Genomic DNA, 10,298 nt, shown 5'->3' with positions numbered 1-10,298 from the left:
TATAGAAATGTTAGAAATTTTAGTTATCAAAATCCAATCATTAAAAAAATGTTACTTTTTGCGGGCATATAGCTAGTATTTGTTCTCGACGATGCCCGGCCGGCATCCTCGCCGTCGACCCGTCCACGACGACGTCCGGCTGACCCATGTCCGGGACTGGGCTCCGCCGGGCTGGCACTGGGAGGTGCTGCCTGGAGGGGCGCGCCGCTTGATGAGGAACCCGGCCCCGGGTCCCGTCGTCGACCCTGATCTCGTTTGGTGGCGTTCGCATGGGCCAGTTTCGGTGCGGAGGGAGCCGGCCCCGCCGGAGGTGGTACGTCGCCATGTCAGGGAGGAGGACGAGCACGTCCATCGCTACATGGTTGCGTTAGAGGGCGGAAGGTTCTCCAATACCTGGCAGTTTCTTTAGGGATCTCACTTCAGCTATGATCCTATGAGGGTTCCTTCTCTTTGGGTGTCCACCGCTCGCGCCGCAGGAACCACGAGTGTCCTAGATTCTTCTGTAGTATTCGATCTTTATTAGCTACCTAGCGAGTGATGTATTCGATATATAATATTCGAGACGATGTATTCGAGATTATATATTATTCAAGACGATGTATTCGAGATTATATCTATTATTCGAGACCATGTATTCGAGACCATGTATTCGAGATTATATCTATTATTCAAGACGATGTAATTTGAATACTAAATTGTTTAATATTTCTTTTGGAGTAGTTAAATAAAAGCTGTGGTGGACAATACCGGCAGAGAGGGAGAAGAGACCCTGTTCGATATCATACGCCATCCTCGTGGGCCAGATGATGATCAGAATGAAGAAGATTATGACGGCTCCGAATTTCTAAACAACACCGGGGAGGGTGATTTGATATTCGATCGTGACGACCGAATTGATGAAGTCATGAACTATGATTATGATGATGATGAAGAAAATGTTGATCTTGAAACAACAAAGACTGGCGAGGTATATATATTTATATAAGCAGGCATCTGGTGATCATCACATGTTTTAAATGACTTGAAGATATATTAACGAATCGATCTTTCTTCTTTCAGCCATCCGGATCGAGCAAATCTTCAGGCAACAGGATGAAATGAGGCCCGAACAAAAAGTTGAAGGAGGGCGTAAAGTACAATATCGAGGCAATCAGACCTAATGGCGAACCATTAGCGCCTAAGAAGATTGCGGACAAGTTCGTTCGTCAGTGCGGAGTTCTTGTGAAGGACCAACTCCCGATCTCCCTTCAAGAATGGAGAGAGCCAGCAAAGCCACGTCCAGATCTTACTTTTGTCGACGACAGACAAAAAGGTCTGCTTTGGGATACTCTCATGGAACATTTTACCGTACCAGATGATTTCACAGAAGCAGATGTGCAGAAAGTCAAGGACGCTGCTCTTAGGAAGATGGCGGTTGCATTCAAGAACCACAAGAATCGTGAATGGGACAAGTACGTCAAGGGAGGAAGGAAGACTCCAGTATTCGAGGGAACACTAGAGAAGCAAAGTGCTCATTGGGACAATTTCATGAAATTCAAGGATTCAGAATTAGCTAAGGAACGGTCGAGAATAAACAAGAAGAATGCCGAAAAAAAGAATAAGTTCCATAAGCTGAGGCCAGGTGGCTACGCGGTGGCAATGCCTAAGTGGGATAAGTCTGAGAAAGAGATGGAGGATGCAGGTGTCACTCCGGTTACTAGGAGCTGGCCCCCCAGGTGCAGGACTTGGTTCTATGCGCATGGGGCGAGTTGGACACGAAGACAGGCAAAGTTTCGACGAAGGCATGTCTGAACGGAGCCGACGATGCGATACTTTTTGCAATAGAAGAGGCTTGATCGGGGGTGTTCCAGCCCAACAGAGAGAACGACGAGCTTACGCGTGCCCTGGGAAATCCTGAACACCCGGGAAGAACACGAGGCAAGGGCGCTATTCCGTGGTATGAGGGGTTTTTGGACTGGAACGCCGACTACAGAACCCGTGCGAGAAGGAAGATTGCGGAGGAGAAGAAGAGGAAGATGGAGGAGGAGCAGAGGAAGCTGGACTATGAACGCCTTCAAGGCCTAGAATCAAAGCACGCGGACTTGGCAGTCAAATTCCAGCGGCAGCAGGAGCAGATCGACTCACTTAGCCAGCAAAGGGGGTCTCAGCAGCTGCAGCGGCTAGCGGATGATCCAGCATTGGATAACACCGCCCCATCCATGCCGAGAAGCAGCGTGGGTTCCGCCCCGGGTGATGCAATGCTGGATTGATACCCCGTGGATGACATCATGGAGAACACTAACTGCGTGCTACACTTCAAAATGAAGAACATATCCATGAAGGTGGCGGACGCCGTTGCTTTTACAAATCCCCTCCAAGGCAACCTTCCATTGCAACCCGATTCCAGCGGGCTATGCTCGTGTCTTGGTTGATGAGGTGGTGGACCCTTATTCGGGGCTACAACTTGACATTCCTGGAGGTGATGACGAGCACACATTGGGAGAGGCCATACATCGTGTCATCCTATGAAGAAAGGATTGCATCGTCTTTCGAAGGCCACCGACACCGCATCACCCGACTCCTCGTCGAAGTCCGCCACCGAGTCAGCGGACTCCCGCTCCTCCAAGTCCACCAACGTGTGAGGCCACTCCTCCTCCTCCAAGTCCGGCAAAGTGTCAGGCCACTCCTCCTCCAAGTCCGACACAGCGTCAGACGTCCACTCCTCCTCCAAGTCCGGCACAACTTCAGGCCACTCCTCCTCCAAGTCCGGCACAGCTTCAGGCCACTCCTCCTCGTCCAACTCAGCCCCGTCAGTCGTCTCCGCCGCCTCAGCAATCGCAGAAGAGACACCCCGCAGCTATGGTGCATAGCGGTACGAGTCGAGGTAGTACAGGAAGTATAGGCGGAGGCAAGCGATATAAATATGGTCCAAGCCTCACTGATCTTCCTCAGAGGGCTTACGACAGGACCGAGGAGCAAACCAATGCCATAGTGCGGGCAGAAGTGGACGCCCATTTTGGACCGAAACCGCCACTGCCGCCAAGGGAGAAAGTGCCCGAGGAAAAGATTGACCACTTCATTCGTATGGCTCAACCACCAGCTCCCAAGCCTGTTGACACAGACTATGAGCGCCACATCAAGAAGTTAAATCGAGCACGTCTATAGAAGGAGGCGAGCTTGAGCTCGAGCAAACAACAAGAAGCTATCAAAAAATGTGGTAAAACCGTTCCCCAGCTGGAGAACAGGCGGCGCAATCGATCCCCTCGCTTGTTGTGCCAACAACACGTGAAAGTACGCGCGCCCAATATTATTGTGGGCAAACAGTTTAAGTTCCCGAGGTGGGCGATGTGGTAATAACCAAGGAGCATATAACGCAGGCTGAAATCCTCAAGATCACTGTTGGACAACTCCTCGAGATCGAGCCCATGCCTGTGCTTACAGAGGAGGAAATAAAACGGAAATATGTCCGGGGCCAACCTTTGGTCAAGCCAGACGAGGTCAAGAAGCTCCCAACGAGTATGTATGAATTGCATCAATGGTACATGGACATTACCAAGATTTCCAATCGAGAGTCCCTCATGGTGGAAGTCAAGAAGGATCATTAGTACCATCAGAAAGTTGTGGCCGTTGAGTATAATGAACTGTTTCAGTTATACAATCAAGACGCACTCGACAAATCTATCATCAGTTGCTATTGTCTGTAAGTGATTTCTTTCTGTAATTTAAGTCTCAAGCTAGCTGTAGTGATCCTTTTGATCAATCATTACCTGTAATTATCCTCACTATATTCTTTTCTGTGGTATTATGCAGGATGAAGATGTATGAAATGAAAAAAGGTGGACGCTATGGCATTGGGTTCATTGACCCAAACACCGTTAATGAATACACATGGAAAATAGATACATATCATGAAAAGCATGTAGAGGACAGCATGCTAGAGTTCTTGAAGCGCCTCAAATACAATGAAGATATACTACTTCCTTACAACTTCCAGTGAGTAACACTGTCTTGTACTACAAATTCTCTATTTTTGCCTACTAGCTAGCTACATGTTTTTGCATACATATGCCCGCTTAATTAAGACATGCAAACGTGTGTGCATGCAGATTTCACTGGATCTTGTGTATCATTAAAGTTGACGCCGGAACAGTTGAACTACTGGACTCACTACTTAAAAAACAAAGTGACTACACCATCTTGTTTGGGATAGTCAACAGGTAATTTCAATCATTATTAACTATATATCTCAGCCTATTTAGTAATTCGTCATTTCCTGATATGAACTATTTAATAACCCATTTATTCATTTTCTTTGTCGGCGGGCAGGGCTTAGGCAAGGTTCATCAGCGTCACTCCAGGCAAATGGAAACAAAGACTGAGATGGTATCGACCCAAGGTAAGTAATTAAGTAGTACTAGCTAGCTAGCTGCCTTCTCTTTAATTATCATGCTTGATTAATTATTATCTGATCAAATTCCATTCTCGTAAAGGCCCTGAAGCAGGCGCCGGGGACTGATCTGTGTGCATACTGCGTTTGCGAGAACATTCACATGATGACGTCCGAAAGGAGCAGATCTCAAAGACAGGAATGGGTACGTTTGTCAGAACACTACTCACAATTTTTACACCATTATCGATATGTAGTCACACAACTAATACACATGCATATTGATCTCCTTCTTAACAGTTCACAGAGGTGCGGGAGAAGCTCCTACCAACGGAGCGCGTACAAGCACTTCAAGAGGAAATAGCGGGATTTTTGCTCGACCAGGTCATAGATCCGAAGGGAGAATACCATTACCCGCTACCGCCCCCATGAACCACTTCCAATTGTCATCGTGCTCCGAAGGCACCAATTAGGCTAATGCCACTGGCTCCGAAGGCAACATGTAGGGGAAATTGTATATAGCTATACATGTGTGTATGTGTGAATTAATATGCTGGTTTGTGAGACATTTGATGATATATATATATGATCGGTTCTACTAGAAATTCTATTTATATATATGCATAATGTGTACAATGTGTAGTATCGTAAAATACCAGCAAACGAAAAAGAATTAAATGGAAAACACAAAATTAAATGAAAAAGAAATCATAAACCCAAAACCACCCCAACCTTTTAATACCGGTTGGTTTCACCAACCGGTACTAAAGGGCTCCCTGCCCCCGGAGCTGGCTCGTGCCACGTGGTGGCACTTTAGCGCCGGTTCGTGCTGAACCGGTACTAAAGGGGGGGGCCTTTAGTGCCCACACTTTAGTGCCGGTTACAGAACCGGCACTAAAGCGCGTTACGAACCTGTGCTCTTGCCCGGTTCTGCACTAGTGCAAGATGGGATCTCGTGGATACAGAAACTTACGGCGGTGGAATTAGGTTTTTGGCTCCGTCCCTGGTAGTTTGGAGGTACGTGGATATATATAGGAGGAAGAAGTATGTCGGTGGAGCGTCGAGGGGCCCACAAGGCAGGGGGCGCGCCCCAGGGGGGTGGGCGCGCCCCCTACCCTCGTGACCGCCTCCGACGTTCCTTGGCATAGGGTCCAAGTCTCCTGTGTCTTATTCGGGAAGAAAATCACGTTCCAAAAAGGATTTTTCTGTTTGGACTCCGTTTGATATTCCGTTTCTTCGAAACACTGAAATAGGCAAAAAACAACAATTATGGGCTGGGCCTCCGGTTAATAGGTTAGTCCCAAAAATAATATAAAAGTAAATAATAAAGCCCAATATAGTCCAAAACAGTAGATAATATAGCATGGAGCAATCAAAAATTATAGATACGTTGGAGACGTATCAGGCATCCCCAAGCTTAATTCCTGCTCGTCCTCGAGTAGGTAAATGATAAAAAAGAGAATTTTTGATGCGGAGTGCTACTTGGCATAATTTCAATGCAAATCTTCTTAATTGTGGCATGAATATTCAGATTCGAAAGATTCAAGACAAAAGTTCATATTGACATAAAAATAATAATACTTCAAGCATACTAACTAAGCAATTATGTCTTCTCAAAATAACATGGCCAAAGAAAGTTCATCCCTACAAAATCATATAGTTTAGTCATGGTCCATCTTCGTCACACAAAAATACTCAAATCATGCACAACCCCGGTTTTAATCAAGCAATTGTTTCATACTTTAGAATTTTCAAACTTTATAAATCTTCACGCAATACATGAGCGCGAGCCATGGACATAGCACTATATGTGGAATAGAATATGGTGGTTGTGGAGAAGACAAAAAGGAGAAGATGGTCTCACATCAACTAGGCATATCAACAGGCTATGGAGATGCCCATTAATAGATATCAATGTGAGTGAGTAGGGATTGCCATGCAACGGATGCACTAAGAGCTATAAATGTATGAAAGCTCAACAAAATGCTACTAAGTGGGTGTGCATCCAACTTGCTTGCTCATGAAGACCTAGGGCATTTGAGGAAGCCCATTGTTGGAATATACAAGCCAAGTTCTATAATGAAAAATTCCCACTAGTATATGAAAGTGACAAAACAAGAGACTCTCTATCATGAAGAACATGGTGCTACTTTGAAGCACAATATATGAGACTCGCTATATCATGGTGCTACTTTGAAGCACAAGTGTGGAAAAAAGGATAGTAACATTGCCCCTTTTTATTTATTTTCTTTTTTTTGGGCCTTCTTTTTTTTTTCTTTGGCCTTTTTTGGGACAATGCTCTATTGAATGATAATCATCACACTTCTATTTATTTACAACTCAATGATTACAACTCGATACTAGAACAAAGTATGACTCTATATGAATGCCTCCGGCGGTGTACCGGGATATGCAATGAATCAAGAGTGACAAGTATGAAAGAATTATGAATGGTGGCTTTGCCACAAATACTATGTCAACTACATGATCATGCTAGCAAATATGACAATGATGGAGCGCGTCATAATAAAGGGAACGGTGGAAAGTTGCATGGCAATATATCTCGGAATGGCTATGGAAATGCCATGATAGGTAGGTATGGTGGCTGTTTTGAGGAAGGTATATGGTGGGTGTATGATACCGGCGAAAAGTGCACGGTATTAGAAAGGCTAGCAATGGTGGAAGGATGGGAAAAAAGTGCGTATAATCCATGGACTCAACATTAGTCATAAAGAACTCATATACTTATTGCAAAAATCCACAAGTCATCAAAAACCAAAGCACTACGCGCATGCTCCTAGGGGGGAGGTTGGTAGGAGTTAACCATCGCGCGCCCCTGACCTCCACACAAGGGAAGACACTCAAAGAATATCTCATGTTTCAAATTTGTTGCATAACTTTTACCATACGTGCATGCTACGGGAATCACAAACTTTAACACAATAATTTCTTAAATTCACAACTACTCAACTAGCACGAATTTAATATTATCACCTCCATATCTCAAAACAATTATCAAGCATCAAACTTTTCTTAGTATTCAACGCATTCAAAAGAAAGTTTCACAAATCTTGAATACCAAGCATATTATTATTAAGCAATTTACCATGCTATTAAGAACTCTCAAAATAATTTAAGTGAAGCATGAGAGATCAATAGTTTCTTTAAAACAAACCACCACCATGCTCTAAAAGATCTAAGTGAAGCACATAGAGCAAAATTATAATGCTCAGAAGATATAAGTGAAGCACAATGAGCAAATCTACATAGCTCAAAAGATATAAGTGAAGCACAATGAGCAAATCTACATGGCTCAAAAGATATAAGTGAAGCACATAGAGTATTCTATCAAATTCCAATTTATGTATGGCTCTCTCAAAAGGTGTGTACAGCAAGGATGATTGTGGCACACTAACAAACAAATACACAAATAATACAAGACGCTCCAAGCAAAACACATATCATGTTGATGAATAAAAATATAGCTCCAAGTAAATTACCGATGGAAGTGGACGAAAGAGGGGATGCCTTCCGGGGCATCCCCAAGCTTTGACTTTTTGGTGTCCTTGTATTATCTTGGGGGTGCCATGGGCATCCCCAAGCTTAGGCTCTTTCCACTCCTTGTTCCATAATTCATCAAAAGAACTCACCCAAAACTTGAAAACTTCACAACACAAAACTCAACAGAAATCTCATAAGCTCAGTTAGCGAAAGAAAACAAAACACCACTTCAAGGTACTGTAATGAACTCATTCTTTATTTATATTGGTGTTAAACCTACTGTATTCCAACTTTTCTATGGATTATAAACTATTTTACTAACCATAGATTCATCAAAATAAGCAAACAACACGCGAAAAACAGAATCTGTCAAAAACAGAACAGTCTGTAGTAATCTGTAACTAACGCCAATTTCTGGAACGTGAAAAATTCAGAAAAAATAGGAAGTTCTAGATAATTTGTTTATTGATATACAGCAAAAAGAATAAACTAAAAATCACGTTCCTGTGATTTATCGTAATTATTTTCGTGCACGCAAAGTTTCTGTTTTCTGCAGCAGAATCAAATTACTATTACCGTAGGTTATCCTAGCGGTCTTACTTGGCACAAACACTAATTAAAACACAAACAAATCTAACCAGAGGCTAGAACAAATATTTATTCCTAAACAGAAGCAAAAAGTAAAAAACTAAAATAAAATTTGGTTGCCTCCCAACAAGTGCTATCGTTTAACGCCCCTAGCTAGGCATAAAAGAAAGGATAGATCTAGGTATTGCCATCTTTGGTAGGCAAACCATAAGTGGCTCTCATGATAGATTCATATGGCAATTTTATTTTCTTTCTTGGGAAGTGTTCCATACCATTTTTAGGGGGAATTAGAATCTAAGGTTTCCTTCCTTCATGTCAGTAATCGCACCAATCGTTCTAAGGAAAGGTCTACCAAGAATAATAGGACAAGAAGGATTGCAATCAATATCAAGAATGATAAAATCTATGGGGACATAATTTCTATTTGCAACAATAAGAACATCATTAATTCTTCCCATAGGTTTTTTAATAGTGGAATCCGCAAGATGCAAGTTTAGAGAGCAATCATCAATATCACGGAAATCTAGCAAATCACACAAAGTTTTGGGAATAGTAGAGACACTAGCACCCAAATCACACAAAGCATAAAACTCATGATATTTAATTTTAATTTTGATAGTAGGTTCCCACTCATCATGGAGTTTTCTAGGGATAGAAACTTCCAACTCAAGTTTTTCTTCATAAGATTGCATCAAGGCATCAACAATATGTTCGGTAAAGGCTTTGTTTTGACTATAAGCATGTGGAGAATTTAGCACGGATTGCAACAAGGAAATACAATCAATTAAAGAGCAACTTTCATAATTAAATTCCTTGAAATCCAATAGAGTGGGTTTAGCAACATCTAGGGTTTTATTTCTTTCAATCCCACTTTCATCAATTTCATCATCAAGATCTAAATACTCCGAATTTTTAGAACGCCTTCTAGGTAAGGAAAGATCATATTCAGTTTCATCAAGATTTATATTGCAAAACAAGGATTTGATGGGAGACACATCAATAACTTTTAGATCTTCATCTTGATTTTCATAGGCATTGGAAGAACATGCTTTAATAAAGGCATCTTTTGAAGCATGCATCCTAGCGGTTCTTTCCTTGCACTCATCAATGGAAATTCTCATGGCTTTGAGAGACTCATTGATATCATGCTTAGGAGGAATAGATCTAAGCTTTAAAGAATCAATCTCAAGAGAAATTCTATCAACGTTCCTAGCCAAATCATCAACTTTAAGTAATTTCTCTTCAAGCAAAGCATTAAAATTCTTTTGTGAAATCATAAACTCTTCAACACTACTTTCAAATTCAGAGGGCATCTTATTATAATTTCCATAAGAGTTGTTATAGGTTTCCATAATTATTAGAAGGATTACTAGGATAAGGGCTAGGATTAAAATCCCCTCTATACACGTTGTTACCAAAATTATTCTTACCAACAAAATTCACATCCATAGATTCATTATTATTCTCAATCAAAGTAGACAAAGGCATATCATTAGGATCAGAAGAAACACTCTTAGTAGCAAATAATTTCATAAGTTCATCCATCTTTCCACTCAAAACATTGATTTCTTCTATCGCGTGCACTTTTTTATTAGAAGATCTTTCAGTGTGCCATTGAGAATAATTAACCATAATATTATCTAGGAGTTTAGTAGCACCTCCTAAAGTGATTTCCATAAAAGTGCCTCCCGCGGCCGAATCTAAAAGATTTCTAGAAGCAAAATTCAATCCGGCATAAAATTTTTGTATAATCATCCACAAATTTAAACCATGAGTAGGGCAATTACGTATCATTAATTTCATTCTCTCCCAAGCTTGTGCAACATGTTCATGATCTAGTTGC

This window comes from Triticum urartu, chromosome 2 (genome assembly GCF_003073215.2).
Source record: "Triticum urartu cultivar G1812 chromosome 2, Tu2.1, whole genome shotgun sequence".
In the NCBI taxonomy this organism is placed as follows: Eukaryota; Viridiplantae; Streptophyta; class Magnoliopsida; order Poales; family Poaceae; genus Triticum; species Triticum urartu.
Note: the sequence above shows the minus strand (reverse complement) of the source record.